The sequence below is a fragment of the Camelus ferus genome, chromosome 4, assembly GCF_009834535.1.
Source record: "Camelus ferus isolate YT-003-E chromosome 4, BCGSAC_Cfer_1.0, whole genome shotgun sequence".
Lineage (NCBI taxonomy): Eukaryota > Metazoa > Chordata > Mammalia > Artiodactyla > Camelidae > Camelus > Camelus ferus.
In genome coordinates, this window is record NC_045699.1 from 47,274,452 (window position 1) to 47,298,839 (window position 24,388).

At 38.1% G+C, this 24,388-nt stretch overlaps 1 protein-coding gene across 5 annotated transcripts in view; it reads right to left on the reverse strand.

Moving 5' to 3' along the window:
- The window catches only part of ALG2 (ALG2 alpha-1,3/1,6-mannosyltransferase), a 523,116-nt gene that overhangs the window by 448,536 nt on the left and 50,192 nt on the right, over positions 1–24,388 (reverse strand). For 4 of the 5 annotated variants that reach the window (XR_004319360.1, XR_004319357.1, XR_004319359.1 and 1 more), the window contains exon 3: positions 4,936–5,085. The exons of the other annotated variant lie outside the window; for it this stretch is intronic. The gene's annotated coding sequence lies outside the window, so the exon portion shown is untranslated. The remainder of the gene's footprint in view (positions 1–4,935; positions 5,086–24,388) is intronic. 5 annotated transcript variants of the gene reach the window in all.

Below are 24,388 nucleotides of genomic sequence, written 5' to 3' on the forward strand. Positions count from 1 at the left end.
AAAGTAGAGGTAGGGAGACCAGTTAGGAGGTTGCTGCAATAATCCAATGAGAGATAAAAGTGGCCTGAACTTAAGCCATGTGAATAAAGAGAACAGAACAAAGTCAAGATACATCTGGACATTAGAATAGAAAGACTTAGTACTGATTGCAAGAGAGCAGTTTGGAAAAGCAGAGGTTATGATACAGTCCAGATTTCTGGCTTGGGAAACTGGGTAGATAGTGATGAAGCCAGACCCTAGGAACAGGGAATGACTGAAAAAAAATCTTTAATTTCTCATGAAATAATTTAGAAAGTAGATGAAAAGACATCACTTCAATAGGAACAAAGGATACTTCTCTGTCCAAGAAATAAGAAAGATATAAATAGAATGTAGTTAAACCTACAACTAAAATGCAAAATTTGCTTTGCAAACCCTCAGAAGAAAGTGAATATAATCACAAAATGTATGCGTGAGGCTCAAGATGGAGTGAGGCCAGAGTCCTGAGGCTGGCGTTGGGGTCAGGAACAGCTGCTGCATATATTGCTTGATGGTTTTTAAAATGCTTTTATGTTCTGGCTGAGTCATTTCACTTCCAGTGGACCCATCAGAATGTCCTGCTTCATTCCTCAGGTGTTGTCTGCCATTCTTTTCCTGAATGTTCCCTCAGTGTCAGTCTTCCAAACACACCTACTACTTTCCTAACACACTACACCCTTCGATGCCTCCATAACTTCTCATAGTTCCATGCCTCTGTATTGAATGCCCTTCACTCTCCTCTTGGACCTGGTAAATTTCAACTTATTCCTCAAGATTCACTTATTGTGAGTGTGTTAACCAACACATTTTGACCTATGTTGGATACTGAGTAGGGAGAGAGAAGATGAGACACAGTCTTTGCCATTGAAGGATGCTGGTCAAGCAGACAAGGTAGACAGTAAACAGATAATTACAATAAACAGGGCACTGCTGTAGTTAGAAGCAGGTAACAAGTGCCACAGGAAAACAGCAGAGAGAGATATACTGCCTTGGGTTGTGGGGGTAGAGAGTCATGAAAAAGCCTTGACAGTTCAGATGGCATTTTCCCCAGGAAGAATTTCCTAACTTCCCCAAGAAGTCAGCTACTCTTTCCTCTCTGATCTCATGGAACTTTGTTTTTCCAGGGCACAGTATTTAACACAGTGTACCATAATGTTAGATCAGTTCTGCTACTCAGCTGTGAGCTCCTCAAGATCATATGCCCTCATTGAATCCCTCACAGTTCAGTCCATAGTATGTGTTCAGTAAGTGTTCATTGGATGGATGGATGGATGGATGGATGGGTTTAAAGTGATTATTAATCCACTAACACTTTCTACGGCAAGGAACTCATTGAACCTCTGCTACTAGTTTTCTGTGAAGTATAAAATAGACATGAATTAATAAGATTTTCTCACTATTGAACAACTATATGGCAACAAATTGGACAACCTAGAAGAAACAGATGAGTTTCTAGAAACATACAGTCCACCAAAACTTAATCAAGAAGAAACAGATCATTTGAACAGACTGATCACTAGAAGTGAAATAGAATCAGCAATTTAAAAAACTCCCTGCAAACAAAAGTCCAGGACCAGACAGCTTCACTGGGGAATTCCAACAAACATACAAAGAAGAGCTCATACTTATCCTTCTCAAACTCTTCCAAAAGATTGAAGAGGAGGGAATACTCCCAAACTCATTCTATGAAGCCACCACCACCCTGATACCAAAACCAGACAAAGACACTACCAAAAAAGAAAATTACAGGTCAATATCATTGATGAACATAGGTGCAAAAATCTTCAACAAAATATTAGCAAACAGAATCCAACAACACATAAAAACGATCATACACTATTATCAAGTTGGCTTCATCCCAAGGACACAAGGATGGTTCAACATACGCAAATCAATCAACATGATACACTACACCAACAAAAGAGAGGACAAAAATTACATGATCATCTTAATAGATGCAGAAAAAGCATTTGATAAAATTCAACACCCAATTATGATTTAAAGAAACTCTTACCAAAGAGGGTAGAGAGGGAACATATCTCAACATAATAAAAAACTATTTATGACAAACACACAGCCAGCATAACACTCAATTGTGAAAAGTTGAAAGTCTTCCTACTAAAATCCAGAACAAGACAAGGATGCCCACACTCACCACTTCTATAACATAGTCCTGGAAGTCCTAGCCATAGCAATCAGACAATAAAAGAACTAAAAGGGATCCAAATTGGAAGAAAAGAGGTAAAATTGTCACTATATGCAGATGACATGATACTATATATAGAAAACCCTAAAGACTCCACATAAAAACTACTAGAGCTGATAAAAGAATTCAGCAAGGTAGCAGGATACAAGATTGACATACAGATATCAGCTGCATTTCTTTACACTAACAATGAAATATCAGGGGGAAAAAAAGTAAAGAAACAATCCCTTTTAAAATCACATCCAAAACAATAAAATACTTAGGAATAAATCTGACCAAGGAAGTGAAAGACTTATATGCGAAAAACTACAAAACACTGATTAATGTTCAATCAGATACTTTGTACTCTAATGTGTATCCTTCATACTCCAATACCACAATATGTGACATTTTAGGTAGACTTTGTACACAAGCAGAATCAGCCATAGACAAAGGTATGATGCAGGTAAATTTTCTTTTCCTCATTTGGCAATTTTCTTCCACTCCAGACCTTTAGAATTTCAAGGATGAAACTAGTCCTCTCAATTTAGCCTCATTAACGTGTTAGGCTGGGTAAGAACTCCCCATTTCAGAAGTGTTTACATTTTGGATAAGGATGGGTTGGAAGCAAAATTATTCAACCAGTAAGTATTTTCCTGAGTACCTGTTATACACAAAATCTTGTACCAAGTGCATCAGGGAATACAAAGAGGATAAAAACATGTTCCAGTCCTCAAGAGGTTTACAGTCTAATCTGGGAGGAAGCCACAGACCCGTGAAAAAAATCTTAAAACACAATATAAGAAAGAATATTCATGATGGTGTATTGGTACATAGAGTGCTTTGGTCCTTAGGGAAAACACACAGAAATAAAAAGAAATGAACGTTAGCGGCTTTATACTCTAACCTTCCGTCTAGTTCCCTCTACAGTATCCCCAGCAACTCTCCAAGTGCTTCCAGCAATAAGGGATCCAATACTTCAGAAGAGAATCTGTCCTGCCGCAGAACAGAGAAATTCTACTCATAAAAATGTGTGTTCATGTGTATAATCTCACACTGACCTGAAACTGGGCTTCCTGTGATTTCTATCCATCCCAGAGAATGACAGGTAAAATTCATTTGCTGTCCCTTTTTGTGGTAGACCTTCCAGTATGTAAAGAGACACATCTACACTAGGACTTCTCTTCTTCATGCTAAACATCTCCATTTCCTTCAGCTGCTGCTTACCTAACATGCTTCTCTGTGCTTGCCATCTTAGTTGTCCTCTTTAAAATATGTTTAACGAGTTAGCATCTCTCTTAAATGTAATTCCACAAATATATTAAAATTTAATACTATTAATAATATATTACTTATATATAATATATGTGTATATTAAATCTCTATTAAATGTAACATTAAGTTTTAGTTAATGTTTATATTATTAAACTACCTACTGGACATTACCACTTGGACATCTCAACCTTAATTCTGGCAACTCCAGTCTTTGCATTCCTTAAAGTACTAGCTCAGACCAAAAATGTATCTCTTCCATATCTCCTACTCTAACAGTCAGCAATCCTAGTGGCTCTACCTTCAAAGTACAATCAGAATCTGACCATTTCTCCCCACTTTCGCCTCTACAACCTGAGTCCAGATGACCATCATTTCCCAGCTAGGTTTCCTACTTCACTTTTCCACATCTCCGCACTGAGATCTATTCTCCACAATTCAACCAGATGATGCTTTTAAATCATGCCAGATCATGTTATTCCTCTGCTCAAAACCCTCCAGTTGTTCCCCGTCTTATTTTTTAAAAGACTTTAAAATGGCCTATGGGATCTGGCTCCCTCGACCCTCCACGGCCTCCCACCACTTTCTTCCCATCCTCCATTCCTGCCACATCTGTCTCCTTGCTTTCCTCAAACACACCAAGCACACACCTGCTTTGGGGTTTTTGTACAAACTGTTCCCTCTGCATGGAAACTCTTCCCGGAGAGACTCACATAGCTCTCTTCTTCCGATCTATGCTCAGATACCACCTGGCCACATTATTTAAAATAGCAAATTCCACCCCCACACCCAGTGCACCCTAGCTCTCTCTTATCCTCTTGACTTTTCTCCATAGCACTTAATACCAACCGTTACACCATATATTTTTATATGTTTATTATTGACTGTTTCCCCCCCTCCATTAGAATGCAAATTCTGTAAAGGCAGGGAGTTCTGTCTGTTCTGTTTACTGATGTATCCCTGTCACCTAAAATGGTCCCTGGAACATATTGGACTCACATGTTGAATGACTGAAAGATGGAATGAGCGAATGAGTATGTTCCCAGCTAGATACACTGGGGTAAGATCTACAAAAACAGTTCTACTCAACTGCCTACACTTTTCCTAATAAGACACCATAGTTTTACCCACCATCTTTTATTAATTTCATCTTAGAATTTGGGCAAAGGTATTGGCTTAATTCAATTATGAACCTTATGTCATGATTTCCTTAAATAGCAGAGCTGTAGATGCTATAATAAAATGGATCTCTTCAAGGCTAAAAAAAAAAATCTATGAAGAACATTCTCATCTAATTTTGAATTTTAATGAATAATTATAATGATGAGTAATTAATTTCGATATTTATAGAAAATGAAGTGCATTTCTTCCTTTATGAAATTCTAGCACTTCAGGAACAACAAATTCTTGGAGGAAAAAATATCTAATGAGATCATTAAAGTTGGAAGGGTTGTACCTACCTAAGCTGTAACACACACAGCAACTGAATGGGCACCAAATAGTATCCTCCCTCTTGGGCCGACTCTGCTGTCTGAGTTCATCACTTCCTCCGATATGTAGGAAACTGCCAGCAGAGGAGGGCTGAGGATAAAGCTTGAGTTTCCCGGTACCTAAGGCACAGAAGAGAAACACTTGGTTTCCAACTTGGGTCACCAGCAAAGAAAAGCTGATGTCCTAAGTCCGGAAGGAATTTATCATGTAATTTTTTTAAACAATAGATTTTAGGTAACATAAGGCACAACATCCTCAGCAATGATATTTGGAAAAAAATGCAAAAGCATTGTTCCAATGGACAATTCTTAAATTGAATCTCATAAAGGTTCAGAGCATAACACTAAATTTTTAACTCGGTGGGAGCATTTCTATCTGGAACAGAGGTAGGTATTCCAGCCCAGATATGTTGCTTCCTGATACCACAACAAATCACAAGAACAGAGATTAGAATTCCTAGAAGAGGAATGGAGAGCTCGCCAGTTCATTAAATCATCTCTCTCCAATATTATGTGTCTTAGGTGAGCCTTTGGCAAGTGCACAGTTACAAGGCACTTCAGGACTGGATTCGCTGACGAGTGCCTGAAGTGCCAATGTCTTTTATGTTGATTATCCATGTGCTTTCAACACCAGATGTGCCAGAAGTGAGGCTGACGTTCTGTTGTCAATTTTTTAAGGACCTGACTTGTATTCTTGCCATTCCATTTCTGCTCAAAGATAAGCTGCAGGGGTTCCTGCAGGTGACACCAGCCATTTCCCTCAAAATGGAATTTGAATCCACTCACACACTTAGACAAACACTCTTTTAAGGACCCTGAGTTTTTCACTATATTGCAGATGATCTGGTCCAAGACCTTTCTTAGGACAGGTATAACCAGTCAACCATTTTGACTATTTTAAAAAATAAAATAAAACAACAAAATGAAACACCCTCCTTATGGCCCCCTTGAACCAATACCTGGTATGCCTGTCAGAATGAGTTAGCTGCAAAAAAATGAAATAAGTAAAAAAAATTTTAAATACTCCTTTGGACCAGAAGGAGTTGACTTCAAGGTGAAGGTTATCTGATATTATCAACTTAAATGTTGGAGAGCATCTGCCAAAAGCAGCAATTTTAGCTCTGACAGAGTTGATGCTAAGCTGCTCTTTCTAACAATAATTAGTCAGCAGGTTCAGCTGCTTCTTTTATAGTATTGTTTACTGCAAAACATTACAAAAACATTGACAAAACTCAAAATAAAAGAAAGAAAAATCCACCCAAAATTCTGCCATCCTACAAACCAAACTGTTTACGTTTTTTTTTTTCATGCTCCCTTTCAGTCCCTGTCCATATGCAGACAGAATTTTTACAGTTGTAATCATAGCACAGATATAATTTTGTAGTCAGGTTTGTCTCAATTAGAGTTTTTAAAGCGTTTTTCCAGTTCACTCTCTCATCTTCATTTCTACTACTAGGAACACCTCACCCCCACCATGCTGAGTGACCTCCCTTGGGATCCTAAGTGTTGACGAAGGCTTACAGAGAAGAATAATCAACAGAATTAGGGGAAAGGGCTATTTTAAGTTTCCTGTTTAAAGGATGGGGTCTCTAGAATTAAACTGGTATGGAAAGGACTTCTTTCACCCTTTGTTCCCGTAGCTGGAAACCTTTATGAAAACAGCTACATTTCCCCACCGTCAGGCATGTTTTTGTTATCTTAAGAGATTTTGCAGGTATTTCCTCTTTACCTAGTTTGTTTTTAAGCCCTGCCTAGTATTTAGGACAGAAGCATTTAGAGACACCTTTTCGTCCACCTGCTCTAAGGATTTATGTAACTCAGGATGTTTTAAGTGTGGGGAGTACTCCATGCTGAATCCGTGTGAGTGTGGTGGCATACTCAGCTGTCAAAATGCTGGGTACCTGGATGTGTCTTTCCACATTTTAATTTGTAGTTCGCCAGTCACTGGCTTCCATACCAGGCTGCACATCAGACTCGTCTAGGGGTGGGGAGCTGGTTTAAAAACAAACAAACAAACAAACAAAAAACAGATCCCAGGGGTCACCCCTGATCAGGTGAAGCAGAATATCTGGTGCTGTCTATGGACTGATGTTTGTAACATTGTGCAATCAAAATGTCAACAGTCTCTCTTGATATTAGCTCTGACTGTTATGATTTGTGGATTTTTATGGGGATGGAAGGGATTTGGAAAAGGGATGGAAGAAGGATGCGGCCCATAGAAGCTTTGCTGAAATGTCTTTCTTTGAGCTAGGTAGACCCGAAATGTGAATCACCTGCTCCAATAACCCCAGCCAGCATCATGAAGTGAACAGTTTTCTGTGTTTTGGTGAGCCAACCGAGCCTCAGTCTTCTATACACAGTCCTGGAACCCTAAGGGGGCCACAGACACAAATGGTGGGGTCTGCTGGTGGTAGTTTTGGAGCAGTATGTATCAATTTTTTTTTAAATTAGATTGCTTTGACCCTGGAAAGCTTTCACTTTTAATTCTATGTTCTATATTGTTTGAATTTTTATAAGCATGGATTTGTGCATTAATTGGTTAAAATTTTTTTTAAAAAAACTGAAGAGTGTGTTAGACCCATATGTGGTCTTTTCAAAGAAATGCTCTCATCTGTGTGTGTCCCGTGTGTCCTGGAATCTGACTAATCAGATCACTAGTCCTTCCTCTTCAGAGGAAACACAGAAGGGAGAGGACAGAAGGATAGAATCGTTTCCTCTCTCCCTACATTAGGCAAAGGAGAAAGGCTTTCCAGGAACAAATAACAAGAAAAGCAAAGGAGTAGAGGTACTACATAGCTCAGTGTGTGCGAAGAGTTTGTGATTCATTATCCAACTCCTATTTATCAACCAGGGGGCACTTTTGTCCCCCAGGGGACATTTAGCAATGTCTGGAGTTGTTTTTGGCTGTCATAACTGGGAGAAGAGAGTACCACTGGCATCTAGTGGGTAGAAACCAGGGATGCTGCTAAACATCTTACAATGGCACAGGACCGTCCCTGCCCCCCCAAGAAAGAATAATCGGGCCCCAAATGTCCACAGTGCTGAGGCCGAGACTCCTGCTGCAGTGTGCAGTGCTAGGCAGGGAGCAGCGTGTAGGAAATAAACCTGAGAAGCTCATAAAAAAAAGCCAGAGCAGGGGAGGCCTTAGATTTTATACCAAGGAGCTTGGCTCTTTTTTTTTTTTTTTTTTTTTTTTTTAATGAATGATGGAGAGCCAATGAAAAGAAATTACCTGATCAAATTTGGATTTTATATATATCACTCTGAAAGTAAATCAGAGGAGGACATTAATGCAGGCAGAGAAAACCCCTAGGATACTGTTGTAAAATCCCAGAGAGGAATGTGAGGACCTGAGTGAGATAGTGCCATAGGGATGGAGAGAGAGAAAAGTCAACCAACACACATTTAGGATGTTTAAGTCAGCAAGTGTCGGGAATTGAAAGGATATGGGAAGGGCAGGGAGGACTCCAGGATAACACCCAGGTTTCCCTTTCGCATTAGATGGATGATGGTTAGATACAGAAAAGAGATTTATGGAGGAAAAAATAACGTATCTAGATAAAAGTTTCACAAAGGTCTCAGTTATTCTCTGGAGAAATAAAGTAAATAACAGAGTCCACTCATTCAACAAATATTTTAATAGCCATTTTCTGCAGAAAATAGTTTATACCTAGAACTGGTTATGCAAGCAAGCTATTAGATTGAGACTTAGTCCTTCAATTTAAGAAAAAAAAATGTGATGTTATTTTGAGGAAGTCTCTAAGAGCCTTAACGTTTCTGTAATTTCAGGAGATGGAGGGTTTCCCTTTTTGAATCTAGAGTCAACTACACTTAGAAATCATCTTGAGGAAACCATACCTGTGGAGTTAGTTAAGGTAAATAGGTTGGCAAGGACTTCAGCCAACTACTCAAGTAAAACCAAAATAATTCTGGCAGCAGAGATTTTCTTCTGGAGCTCTTTTCAGCCTTGAAAGCCTGGATTTTTTAAGAGTTGATGAAAACAATGGATTCTGCATCCTGGCTATGGAGAATACTGGGGACAATAAAATGCAGAGAGGCAGAGCAGAAATTGAGATGATTTGTTCAGTAATCAACCCATGCCCATGATTCTGAACTTCTCCATCCGGTAGTGATACCAAAGAAGATAAAGTCCCCAAATGTGCAATGTTGGTGTCCCTGTAGTTGAGCCCAAAATATTCCAGAATTTTTTATGTAATTCAATTTTTGGAAGGGACAAGTTGTTTTTAAAAGAACTGTAATTTAATGAGTCATTGGATGACTTGATCTCAGTTATATTTGAGATGCTATCTTGATAATATGGCCTGGAACCTTTTTTCCTTTCTGATCTCTTTTATGAAGCAAGAAATAAAAGCACTTTTCCTTGATCAGTCCAGTGACATAGCAGTATAACCACAGTTTGTTAATATTATGAAGTTATCCATGAAGATTCCCAGAGTAAATTACATGCCATAAATTCTCTGTTAACATACATATTTATTTGTTCACTTCAGTTTAACCTTATCCTTAAAATCTCACTGATTGGGTTATGTGTAGGAACAGATGCAAGGACAATTTTGAAAGTTCAGATTAAGTTTAAGGGAAAAATACTTACTTCCAACCAGTCTAAAATACCCAATTCAAGGTTGTAGATAAACTCGGCAGAGCTAATTCTTCAATCATCAGTAGTGCTACCTCTGGTTGGAAAAGTGAGGGAAAGTCCACAGATTTACCCCACAACCTGCCATCTGCCTTTATTGGACTATGATTATAAATGAGTTTGACCAGATATTTTCCTCTTTGATTCAGACAGTTTACTCCTGGAGAAGTGCCTTAAAAGGAAGAATCTGACAATTGCAGATTCTGACGGATGTAGCTCCGGTGGACCCGCCGCCAATCCTGGCATTCACGTCCCCTGAAATTATGTCAGCTAAGGAATACTTAGAAAACATAAAGTTCAGAGGACTGTCAAATTACTGTACAATCTGAAGTATCAGTCTGCACACTGGAGGAAAAGTGTGTATGTTAAAACCCTACATCAGCTTTGTGAGGAGCTGGATTAGTCCATAAATTCCATAAGGTCCGTACCTTTCACTTTTACTCAGTAGCTGCCACTTAGGTGCTGACCACCATGAAAGAACTGATGAAGCCAGGATTTAATCCAGGTCTTCTGACAACAAATCTACCCTTTTGGTATTACACTGTTCTATCTCCTAAAACTCCTAAAAGCATGACAATCTAAGTTCATCATTTTTCTTCCCAATATAACTTCTTCTATTGAAAACTCACCATCCCTCTGTCTCCTCCTCCCATGGCCAGTCAACTGTTCAATCCTATTTTTGAGGGCTCCTATCCTGCCCAAAAAACCTTTGCTATTCAGTGTGGTCATGAGACAGCATCACTGGCACCACCTGGGATCTTTTTATAAATACAGCATCCCAGACCCGACCCAGACCTACTGAACCAGAACCTACATTTTTTTCAAGATCCCCTAGTGATTCATGTGCACAATGAAGTTTGAAAAGTACATCTCTAGTCTAAGTGACTGGCCCCTTTCCATTCCTGCTACCACCATTATTCATCGGGCTCTCAGTGTTTCTGATCAGGAGTGTTTACTAATCCCCTAACTACTCTTCTGCCTAGAAGAGTCTCTCCCTAATCCCTTACTGTTCAACTCCTATTCATAAACCACCAACACACTGACTTTTCTAAAGAAAAGATTGAGTCGCTCTCTCCAATCCCCTGACTCAACAACTTTCACTTGTTTCTTGGTGCCAAAGAAAAATAGTAACAGTTAACAAGTTGTCACATATTTTATAAGCCCTTTATATGAACTAACTTGTTTGTTCCTTCAACCCTGTGAAATTGGTACTATTATTATCTCCATTTTAGAGATGAGAAAACTGAAACTAAGGTTAAATAACTTGCCCAAGGTCATATAGCTAGTAAATGGTAGAACAAGGATTAAGCAAACTTCTTAGTCTGGCCACGAATGTCCTCCACACTCATTTGAAAAAAGGAGGGAGGGTCTTTGTCCAATTACCCTTCTTTGTGCCAGGAACTTTGCTAAGACTTTTCTTTGATTTTACCACTTAAACCTCACAACAACCCTGTAGCAAGATTTGATCTTATTATCCCGATTTTTACAGGTAAAACTAGGAAATAGAGAAAACTGAACCAAAGTTCCATTAACTCCAAGCCAATATACTTTCCACTATATGGCACTACTGTTCCTTCTACCTAGTTCCTTCCATCTCTGAATGCCCTAACTTTACTATATTTTTAAGGACAGTGCAAATCTTATGCACAAATTTTTACCTTTTCCTCCAATTTGGATGTGCTCTTTCCCTTCTCTGAAATCTTAATAACTCTTTATCTCCAATTTTCTTAATTTTCTTTTGATATGACTTCTATTTTTGTATGTGTTTAAATATGTATATGCTGTGATTCAGTTCGTAAATTTTTAGATTAATCAGAGACAAATGAAATTAGAGCCATTATATTAAGAAAATTTAAGATGAATTCATAAAAAGGAAAAAACACAAATATAATAACTGAGATTTGAAACAAAAATTATTATCCTGGATAAGACAGAATTTGAGAAACAGACATAAATTAACATTTACTACTTAATTCTTCCCATAAAATAAAGCAAAACCCTGTTACCAGATAATTTTCATGCAAGATGTTTTCTGGATTTTCCATCAGCTCATCAGTTATTTTCTGTCACTTTGCTTACATCTTTCATTCTATTTTATTTTTCCTGACAGCCATTATCTGTTATAAACAATTCTTTCAGATGGCTCCATTCTGATAATAGTTCCGAAATTACCTCAAAATAATTCCAACATTTTCTGACTACCTGGCATATATCATCCCATAAATAGACCACTTTAAATTAAATGGGATAAGAAGGGAAAGGAGAGAAGACTTGGCTTAAATATTCTTTAAAGGACTCCTATTGTGATAATTCCTGTAACACTAATAACCCATTGGCAAGTAAGTTTAAGTTTACCATTATTTTTCCAAGGCATATGTCACATACTATATTGTCAGCTAATAATAAAATTTATATTTTTTACTATTATTATTTATTATTATTACTGATTCCCAGTATAGAGTTTTGTAGTCTATAGCTGGATACAATTTTATAATTCAATATGTATTTTCATTTTGGCAGCAACCAAGAAAACTTTCATTTCCTCTTTGACTGATACTGACTCCCACATTAAATAAAGGTCAGTGGTCATTATTCCAGTAATTCTTTTTTTTTTTTCTTAATGTGCTTCAGAAAACAGATCTAAAGTGCATTTCCAAAAGTGTTTTTAAAATTCACTTTAAGAGGGGGATGTAGTATGCAGCTTTTGACCTGACTCTTTTCTAGATAGAATGTCTCACACTCGTTTCCCCAGAACACTCTGTCAGACTAATTGCAAGGTATTTATTTTAAGTCAAAGGAATGTCCAAAAGCCAAAAACAGACTTCACACATATCATATTTTCTTCTATTCTATTCGAAAGAGAACTGGAACCAAGTAGAAGTACCATTACGTATACAGTGCTATAAATTCAAAAAAGCCTTGGAGTTTATACAATTTAACAGCACTAGACTGTACCTTCCATGAGGGGAGGCACTTTTGTTCACTGCAGATTTTCTGGCACCTGGCACAGTGTCTACCACATAATATGTGCCTAACAAGTACGTGCTGAATAAGTGAATAAACTCCTTTCATTTCACAGATGAGGAAATTAGAGGTCAAATGACCTAACCAAAGTCACACGATAACTTTGAAGCTGTCCCAGCACTTAGAACTTCGGTCTGTAACCCCTCATTTGGTATCATTTCCATTGATTTCAACATTAGCTAACGCAGATGTTGGAGTGAGGAGAGAAGTGAATGAAAAGTGAAAATAGAAGCCTGGAGACTATTTTCAAACACCTCATCAGAAGTCAAAACTAAAGTTGAATGTAAGATGGAGAAGGGAGTATGCCAAAAAAAATTTTTAATTAAAAACTCTTCCAAGAATAAACAAACCGACCAACAAAAATCCCACCTGTCTGACTGATGGCCACATCAACAATTACAGGGTTTTTTTAAAAAATCAGTTTTTAATGATAGAAAATGAGCCCATTTAAAGAAAATAAGGAAACCCACAAAACATAGCAGGTTAGCTACAAACTGAAAACTAGACCAAATATAATTTGAGAAATACTTTGAAAAGGACTCCAAAGGCAGTAAAATACTTTTTACAACACATTTTTTAAAAGTGGACCGAAGAATCTAAATAGCCATTTAATGATCAGGGTCTAAAAGAGGTACACTCAGGGAAAAAGATCAGACAGCAAATTGGGTAAATGAATCATTTTTCTTGGTCTTCATGTGGAAAAAAATGCTAGAGGGGAGATTCATGCATCATCAATGTCTTAAGAAATACACAAATCAGATCTACTAACTCAAATAGTAGCAAATGCTGGTGAGTGAGCAGGAAAGGGGCAAACAGGTTTCAATACATGTAAAGTACATATTTACGCAATTGAGGAGAAAAAAGTACTTTCATGCCTAAATCAGGACACCAGTCCAGAGAAAAGACACAGAAATTCCCTTGAAGAACACTGCCTCAACGTGACACTACAGCCAAAGATTCTTATTAAAATGCTGCTAAAGACCATCAAGTAGAGAAAAACAGGCAGAAAACATTGTCTACTTCTATTTAAAACAAGTTTATCCATGCTGAAAGAAAATACACATTTCTGACTGCTGGTGTTAAGAATAATATAATATAACTCAACTAGAAAAGAAGGACTAATGGTCAAGGAGATTATGGAACTAATATAGTCAAGGCAAATTTGTGCTCTTAAGAGTTGTACTTAACCTAGCAATTACACAATCTCTCCAGGCTGTCTCTTCCAGCAAGTGAAATGTGGCTACCATTTCACTAAGCACTTAATCATGTACCAAGCATAATGCCAATCACTTTATTCCATTGTCTCATTTAAACTTGAAAAATAATATGAGATTCTAGGTATTATTATCTCCACTTCACAGAGAAATAGACTGAGGTTTAGATAGGTTAAGTAATTTGTCCTATTCAACACAGCAAATAAGAGCCCAGAGATGAACAAAGGCTGGTCAGATTTCTATATCAGAATTTTAACACCATGTTACACTGCCTTGCTCCTACCATTTTTCCCCCATTTGAATGTAGCTGAGTTAGTTTGCCCAAATCTCACCATGCTGTAACACATTAATGAACCAGATTTCTAAATATATGTAGGAGGGACCGTGTCTTATTTAACTGTGTCTCCATAGCCTAACCATCACTTAGCACAAGGTTAATGTTCAGTAGGTATTTGGTAAACTGAAATGAGTTGGATGAATATAATGTGTATTGTAGTAATATGGCAAATTTCTGACAAGAAACAAAGTTGATTTTGCCTATACTTCAAAAATTGAAATTTAAAGGATGGCAACAGATCAGGTTTAGACTTTCCTACAATCAGTACGTTGGCTCTGACATAAAGAGTCATTGTAGTTGCAGGTGTAGACCAGGATCAGTGGCTCACAGAAAATCAGTGCATTATGCAGAATTTTATGTTGCAAACAATGACTGACCCTGGCTACTGAAAAAAAAAAGAGAATTGATTAAAAGCTACTTGGTAATTCACTGAATCAACACAAAGATTGAAGAACTAGGCTTAAAATAAGGGCAGAAATCAGGAAAATAGAGGCAACCAAAACCACTGACAAGGCTGGCCACATGCCAGGAACAGCCTGGTTAGGTGCTCAGCCTTCACCACTTTGGGTGGCACAGCTGGACTGCCACCACCTACAGCTTAGGGAGCTCTGCTACGCTGCTGACACAGCCACCACGGGACGCTGAATGCCACAGCCGCCAACCACCACCACCAGCACAAGAAACCCTAAACTGTCCCTGCTTCTTTAGGTAACGTACCACAGATTCAAATTCTTGGGGAGGAGACTCTGTGGCTGAAATTAGCCAGCCTAAACTCAAGCTGCAAGGGAGAAAAATATAACTGACTTTTTTGGCCTCTGGGCCCTGCTTCTCCCCAAGTCTATGCAAGATTCCACAAACACAGAAAGTGAATTTGAATGCTAGGTGTCCACAATAAAAAGATATGTATTTACTACAAAATTACAATCTGAGAACAGGATCTAGAACTAGATTAGGACTGGACTTCCAGCTAAAGGGGTCTCCAAAATCTAGTAGCGACCTCCAGTTTAACCCTGTTTAGGAAGTGGAGTGCGTTCCCAGAAAAAGGAGCATGATTTGTATCTGCACTAAGGAGGGACATTACTGTAGGGGTTGCATGAAGGTACATTTCCTACGTCAGAGACTGGCAATTATGGTTTCATTCCCTTCAAAGTCCCTGAACTTATGACATGCTTGTGGCCATAATTTCTTACCACACCTATTCAGACATGTGTTCATTACTTCCTCCTTGGCTGCAGTGATGCTCCTGAAGCCCTTCACGATGATAATGATGATGGTTACGTTTACTGAGTTCTTACTAAGTGCCCAGAGCTATGCTAAGAGCTTTACATGTACTAAGTCATTTTATTCTCAGAAAAACCAGATGAAGTAGGCACTATGATCACATTCATTTTATGGGGCAAGAAAGTGAGGCAGAGAGGTAACTTCACTTGCCCAAGGACACACAACAGGAAAGCAGCAGGGCCAAGGCTGGAACCAGGTAGGCTGGCTACAGAACCTGTCCTCTTCACCACCTCCCTTTGAGAGGATTTCTAGCAAGCCCTATGGGACTGATGGTTTATACCATGCATTTCGTTGATCAGACCAGCCACGACAGAAAATTAGCATTTTACACATCCAGCATAATCCTCCTGTGGCATCTCCAACACTTCTACTTGCACATCTTTATCAGCTTTTACGGACCAAATCTATTTACAGAATGAAACAATGTTGGCAAGGGAAATCATAATAGAAAGAGCAGGTAGACAAGGTTATGAGTCACCAGCTCTGATTGACAATGTGCTTTTGATGGATCTCAATCTATTCCACTCGATCCAAATTAAAAGAACCACACTGTCAGCCATACGCAAGCTTCGCATCCGCAGATACAACCAAACCTGGATCAAAAATACTTGACTCAAAAAATTCCAGAAAGTTCCAAAAAGCAAAACTTTAATTTGCTGCTCATCAGCAACTATTTACATAGCATTGACATTGTATTTATAACAATTCACACAGCACTGACATTGTATTAGGTATTATAAGTAACCCAGAAACAGTTTAAAGTATATTGGAGGATATGAACAAGTTATATGCAAATACTACACCATTTTCTATAAGGGACTTGAGCATCCATGGATTTTGGTATCTGTGGGGGGACCTGGAACCAATCCCTCTTGATACCAAGGGACAACTGTATTACCAGAGTGTTCAGTGCTGTAATGAAGGTATATACATTTTTTTCCATTGCACTCTGTCGCCTGGGTGTCCTTGCCCTGAACCCATTAATTTCAGGGCCAGGAAAGCTCAGGCTCATCCCCTTGCCACATGCCCACAACTCCCAGACAAACTTCAGCCTCTGAATCTTTGTTACCTTCTTTCAGAAAATAGCCATCCTCAGTTTAAGGAACAAAAATGTTCCATCCATGATCCCTCCCATTAATATTACATATATCGGACAGAGCTCAATCAGAAAGCAGAATTACTCTAAGCATTCAGAGGAGAGGGAATGCAATGCAGAGCATTGGTTACACAAGTGACAGAAAAGCAATAAGCCAAAGAGAGGACAGTGAAGCAACACAGAGTTTAACAATGACAGAAAGCCACACATCCCTGGGCTGCAGGGACAAAAGAAAGAGGTGGTGATACGGGACCCCAGGGTCCCAGGTGAAACTGGGACCACGGAGACATCTCTGATGAGAGCTGGAGTCACAGACAAGATGCAGCTACTACTGAAGATGCCGCCCATGGCAGAGATGGGGAGAAATACCCTTGGTTCTCCTTTCCCCCTGCTCTCCAATCCCCCGCCAGTGCCTCCCACGCGTAACCTCTCTACCCCAGCTGACCGAGGAGCCTGAAAAAGGAGCCTGCAGGGTCAGGCCCCCCGTGACACAGTGCAAATCCAGGGGAGGACGAGGAATGGATCAGAGAGCAAACAGACCTTGGACAACACATACTTCATTATCTAAATTACATTTGTTAGTGTATTATTTAATTTTCAGATTAAATGAGTTTATATGTATTAATGAATACCTGTGTATTTTAATACAAAAATATTTCTGAGGTAATCATCACTATTTCAAATCAGCACTGTTTGAGATGGCCCTAAATTAGGTATGCCTATTATTTGTAATTTATTATGTGGTAGTAATATACCTATGTTTAAGCTGTTTTTTTAATGAACTATACATAATCCATTTAGTAATATATCATCAGTTCTCACTAATAATCTGATGTCCTTTTTTCCATTTTGCTATTTTTTCCAGTATCTTATTATGAAAAATTTTAAACAGAGAAAAGTTGAAAAAACTCTACAGTGAACAACTATTCACCTACCAACTAGATTTCACAATTTATATTTTGCCATATTTTCTTTATCACATATCTAGCCATATATGTATCCTTCTACCCATCCATCATTCTATCTTGTTTTTTAATGCATTTCAATGTAACTTGCAATATCAGGACACTTTCCTCAAAACACTTTTGCACGTATGTCATGAACTAGTTTTAATATTTGTTTACAGTTCTTTTTAAGATGTACAGTGAAATGCAAAAATATTGTCATAGTTTATGAGTTTAACAAACACATACCTGTGTCACCCACCCCCTAAAAGTCATAGAATATTATTTATTATTAACCCAGAAGGTTCCGTCTTGTCCTTTCCTCGTCAATTCCAGCCCACACTCCCCCCAGAGGTGACCACTGTTCTGATTTTTTTCAGCATATATTAGTTTTGCTTGTTTGAGGATCTCACACGGATGGAATCATAATACATTTAGCCTTTTTTATACTTCTTTCACCCAGTATAGTTTTGGGGGTTTGGGTTTGGGGGGGATTTTTTTAGATTTTTTAATGTTGTGAATTAGTCATTTTGTTGCTGAGTAGTACTCATTGTTTGAATATACCATAGTGTCTCTGTTCATTCTCTTGCAGATGGACTCCTAGGCTCTTCTAAGTTTTTATTTATTATGAACAATGCTGTACATTATTCTTGTGCGTGTTTTTTGGTCATATTTTTCATTTTTCATGGGTAAATACCTAAGACTGCAATTTCTGGGTCATAAAGAAGTTGTATGCTTAAGTATTTAAGGAAGTTCCAGACTATTTTCCAAAGTGGTTAAACCATTTCACATGCCAACCTACCAACAATGAAAGTGTTCTGGTTGCTCCACATCCTCTCCAACATTTGGTGATAGAAGACTTTTTAACTTTATTCATTCTAGTGGGTATTAAATGTTAGCTCATTGTGGTTTTAAATTGCATTTCCCTGATGGCTAATGATGCCGAGCACATTTTCATGTTCTCATTATTGGCCATTTGTACATCTTCCTTTGTGAAGTATCTGTTCAGATCTTTTGCTTATTTTATTAGGTTGCTTTTCTTTTTATTATTATGATGTCTTTTATAAGATCCAAGTTAAAAGAACTGTTTCAAGTCCATAAAGCAGGATACTTGAACTGTGCTGCCCCAAGTCACATTTTCTGTTGTTATATTAGTACCAAAATAATTTTTAAAAAATTTAATTTCCCATTAACAAAACTAAAACCTAATTTTTCACCAGATTCTTTCAAAAACAGACAAATTAAAAACTCATCCTCATATTGAACCTTAGATACAGAATCTAAGCTGTAGGTATATACAAATGTTGAATTCCTAGGCAAATGTTAAACTCCCTGGGCTATATAAATAATTCTATAAAACAATACACACTACTTCCCCACATTCTAAATCAGTGCTTGTAATCTTCTGACAATCTTTTTTTCCTCTAGGTTCTCTGAACTTCAGAGTTCAAACCCTAGATCTTTCCACTCTTTTCTAGACAAGATTATTCTGGTCTCCTGTCTTCTAGAGAACAAATTTTGACCAGCCTTAGATGTGAAATAGGTCTCCTGACTAGTCTTCCAGCTATTTTTAAATCATCTCACTTGTTTTGCCTGATTTTCTAATGACATCACTAACTTTGACCACCTAGTATACACTTATCGGAAGTGTTATCTACGCAGGTCATCTAAAAATAATATTAATAAAATGCATGAAACAGATTGTATAGAGGAAGAGGTGAGAAAAGTGGAGTGGTTGTAACTCTTTAGGTTGCAAGGTAACAGAAACCCAGCTTGAATTAGATTAAGCAAAAGGAGGAATGCATTGGCTTGGGTGCTACAAGAAGGGCAGGACTAAGGCTGGACCACAAAGACAGAGGCTAGAATATAAGCAACTATGCAACCAGAAACTTGAGTCCCACCAGAATTTTCTGTCTCATCAAAGTCTATTTTATTCTCTTAAACTAGCTGCAAGCATGAGTAGGAAAGTGGCTGCCAGCAGCTACCATACTTCATCTCAGTTTTACTGCCAGAGAAGAACAGACAGTGCTTTCACTAGTCCCTAGTTCAAAACCACATGATGAGTTGCTGACCACCCATCAGCCATCAACTGTGACCAAGTGCAAGGTCTGTAAGAACATGGCAGCTCACAGTCAAATCAACCACTTAGAGGGCAAGAAAGAACAGTTCGCTGAAAGCGTGGGTCATGTTTCCAGAATAAAAGGGAAGACAAAATAATAGAGATTCACTAAAAGTAGTATAACCTGAGCCCCAAAATACCTTATTTAGGTGAAGGAAGAGAAAGAGGCTGAAAGGAAGAGAAAGATTGAGGGAAAACACTTAACATGGGATGATGAGAGAGCAAAAGCTTATTTGTGTGGATACAGATTTCTTTCCACTGCCTTATTCTAGATAAGATCTTTTAGATATGTAGTACCAGCCCTAAAATGTCCCAGCCCCCTCATGCCCCATACCTAACAAAACACCCAATGTAATACAGACCAAATCCAATCCCTTAATCCAACCATCTCCAGTCTATTGATAAGCGTCTTCTCCCCAACTATATGCCAAAATGCCACACAAGATTTTGTCTAGTCTAATAAGCTCAACCTCTCACGTTCTGACAATATTATAAGTAAAAGGGTGGAAGTTAGTCACAACTTTAAAATTCACTATTTGCTTAAAACAAAAGTAACTACCTTAAAGATGGTTGCATTTATTCCCCATATCATATCATAATATGCATTTATTCAACATATCATAAATAATTTAGAGGGAAAATGCAGGAATAATTGAACCAAACAGGCATTGGGTTGTCTTTTGGCTAAAACTTAGTAATTTATCCCACTCTGAAGTAGTTAGACTAAATTTTTATCCAAAACAAATCTATTCATGTGTTTCTCCTGTATTGTAAATCCTCAATAAATGTTCATTAAATAAGTAATAAGTACATAATTACATAAGTAACACAGGATGCATAGATGTAAAGAAAAAGAAAAACTAAACTCTCTCTCTAGGGAGGAGATTGAGAAAAATGCCATGAATTCACCAAGGGGACGAGGCAAGTAAGGAACTGCAGATAATGGACGACTATACAAAAATGGGTCTGAACAAGCATGAGAATGCCAGTTAGTTCACTATAAGAAGAATGGAGAACACAAATGGGGGAGTGGTGAGAGATGCAATAAGAAAAGTTAGCAGAGCTCAAATCATTAAGGGTTTTATAGTTCATGTTAACAAGTTAGATCATTCTGAAAACATGGGACGACTCAAGATTTTTTTAAGCTGGGAATGGGTGAGGGGGGAAGAAAAAATAATCATATGTGTAGTTTTCACATTTTATAAAAGTCATGCTGAAAGCACTGAGGAGATGAATTGAGGAGATCTGTACCAGAAGCTAAGGAGAATCATTATAGTATTATAGTAATTCCTGAGGTAAATAATGAAACATCTAAATTGAGATATTCTATAAGTATTTCATCAAAAAAATAATAAGATTTGAATTTTTGGAATAAGGGAAAGGGCAGAGCCTAGTAATATTATCAAGTTCCCAGACAAATATATGTTGGTATCACAACCCAAGATTAAGAATACGGAGGGAGAAAGTTTGTAAGGGGGCAATAATGAGCCCAGTTTAGGACATCATATGTTTCCTGTGGTAGGTTCAGAAGAAGCTGTCCAGGAGGCAAAGTTGTATGTCTGTCATCTGGGACAGAGGCCTGAGCTAGAGAAAGAGATTCGAAGTATGAGCAGAAAGGTGGTAACTGAAGTCGAGCAATTAGATAAGGTGATCTAGGGGAGCGTGCAAAATAAAAAAGAGGAGTCCCTAGGACAGAAGCCTGGGTTGTATCCAACTTATATTCACTTTGGCCTGCTTCTCAATTATGAAATACACTTGCTTATAAAAATTTTAAATATAAGAAACATTGTACACTAGTTGAAAAATTGGCATATGACATAAAGGTACAATTTTTACATGAAAAATATAAATAGCTAAACATTATATACATACATACATATATATACACACATACACATAGACACACACACACATACACACGGTAGAAGTTGAGGTTGATTCACTTGAACAGAGGTAATGACATTCCACAGAGCAACCCCAACAAAGGACAGATGGTGAAAACACTATGCTTTCAGCTCAAGTGTGTAGTGGATATAGGAAGAGATAGATGGCATAACCCACATAGATATTCTTCCTGAAGGCCAAGGGCTAACCTGAGTACTTCTTATACTAGTTCTTTGATAGCTAGAGAGTGTCCTGAAGGCCCTTCTGAATGGTCTGCATTTTGCCCAGGTCATGGAAGATATCCATGATGTAAGAGATGCAATGAATTTGAAGGGAAGGAACAGGGCTGCAAATAACAGCTACTGTGGAACTGAATGCCGTAGAGAGTAACAAACTGTGACATAGGAATCTCACAACAGCCCTATGATGGATAACCAATGCTTATAGCAACTTCTGCCAGGTCACATAGTTAGAAAGTGGGAGAGCCAGAAGTCAAACCCAGATCTGATTGATTCCAATGCCTATCTGGGGTGGTCTTTGCTTTATACTATACTGACTCTTCTACTGAGAGCTGGTACAGACTGTATATGAGCATGCTGAAATCACAGATATCTTTCTAGAAAAGGTAAACACCATTCTTTTTCTCATTAAAGACTACCAAGATAGCCCTTGCAAGAGACGTGGAAAGCTGATAAATCCACCACTGTAGGTGTTGTCATACTCAAAAAGAACTTCAGCCTTGGGTTGAAAAGGAAGAAAAGCTGTGGTTCTGTGGCAATAGAAACCCCAGGTCCCAGCTCCATCATGTGCCATCCTGGCGATGGGCACAGAACATGGGGGCCAGGGTAGCTCTTCTGCCTTCCCATTTGAGAATTCTTACCTGTACGTTGTAAAGTTGCTCAGAATTCCTGGCACAGAGGTAGCAAATGGGATGGCACATAGCCAGGTACAAAGGAAATGTTGGTGGCAGAAATATGAAGTGAACTAAAAAGTGTCTGAATCAGATTTAGGGAGAAGTTAAAGTAACTTGAGCATCCACTGAAAGGTAGCCCCCAGGCACTCTTGGCTTGCCCTTCAGACATTTTAAGGGGGGCATTCTTTATAGTATGCGGCTAAAAAAAAAAAAAAGAAGAACATTGATGAATAATATCCAAGCTTATAGTCAAATAGGGAGCTTGGCCTGCCAAACCAAGTCTTCATCCACATTGTCACCTAATACTTCATAGAAGCTGGATTCTTTGGCTAGGAATATCTCTGAAACACAGAATACCTCCTTCCTAAACAGAGACCTACGAGATAATAAGGGTCAGAGACCAGCGGTCCCCTTGTGGGGTAATGAGTATGGACTTCCAGCAGCTATGGTCACACACACACACACACACACCAGCAGAGATAGGTATATCACTGGCTTTGCCTCTACCCCAAGGACAAGTTTTACCAATTTAGAAAAGTATTAAAGGTTTTAGTACCAGTTCAGTGTGAAAGGCTCTTCCAAGGCCTCCTTGGAATTCAACCAAGAAAACTGAGTCATTCCATTGTATTTCCTGGGCAAGAGGCCAGAACAGTCACTGACCCCTGCTTCATGCTGAAGCCTATGGACATCACTGATGGCATTCCCATCTGCCGTCACAGCAGGATGAAGGATAACCAACAATCACAACACGCTCTGAACACACAAAATGTCTAATACAACTTCCTTTTTTTTTTTCTAGAATCACTTTTAGTTTCAACAACCGAAAAAAAAAAAGTCTAGAGAACATCTAGCCAGGTGTCATAATAATATTCTGCCTATTCTTGTGGCAATTCTGTCTGTTCTGTCTGTGGCTACTGAAATTACACACAAAAATGACACAGAAAAGTTGTGATCATTTTATTTGGCTCCCAATAGTGACAACTGAAATTCAGTATAAAGTTATTATTTGATCCTGCCCACAAAGACAAATAAGAATATTACTTCACTACTACCTCTAAGGGAATTCAAGCTTTCTTGGAACTCTGCTGATAAATGAGTTCTCAGAAATTCAGTCTTGTCTTTCAGATGATTTATAGAAACTTAAGGGACTAAGTCTTGAAATCTTAAATCAATTAAATATTTTTTAAAACATTTTAAATAATGTTCTCATTCTATTGCTAAAAATGATTGATTACTTCTAAATGTATCATAATTTCCCAGACCATCTTCTATAACTGTAACCTTCACATTGAAAACCCATCTTTCAGTAATAGAATAGGCCCTCTGACAACTGAGTTTCTTTTAGATAATAAGTTAATTGGCAGTCATTTTGTATAAATCAGACATTTAAATATTTACATGCAAAATCAGAATTGTTTAGAATTTTGAAAAAATATTCTTACCCAGCACATACACTACAGTTTAGGGAATATTCCTGAATCACTTCCTGTGACTCACTGACCAGCTATCACATTTGTTCAATGTACATAGACACAGACCTTTGACTGGGTCAATTTTACATTCTCCAGATATAGTCAGATTTCAGATTTAACCAATTCCTTAAATTAACCTTATAATCAATTGTCCTGTCTCTTTTCATGTAGAAAGAAAGGGTGTGGGGGTTGGAACTCCAACAGATCCATGAGTAAGTTGCTTGGAATTAAATTCTGTATTTGTAAAATTGTGTGGGTGGGGGAAGGAGGAACTCTCTGAAATCCTTTGAGTACTACTACTTGAAATAGTTTTCATTTTCTTGATTCATCTCTCACCTCCTCATCCTTATTTGTCTCTGTATTACCACACAAAAACCCTCTCATTCACCTCTTATTAATTCCCTGTTCCATTCCCTTTAGTGGCCTTTCAAAAACTTTCTCTTCCTCTATGTTCCTAAAATCCCCAATCACAAGACTCTACT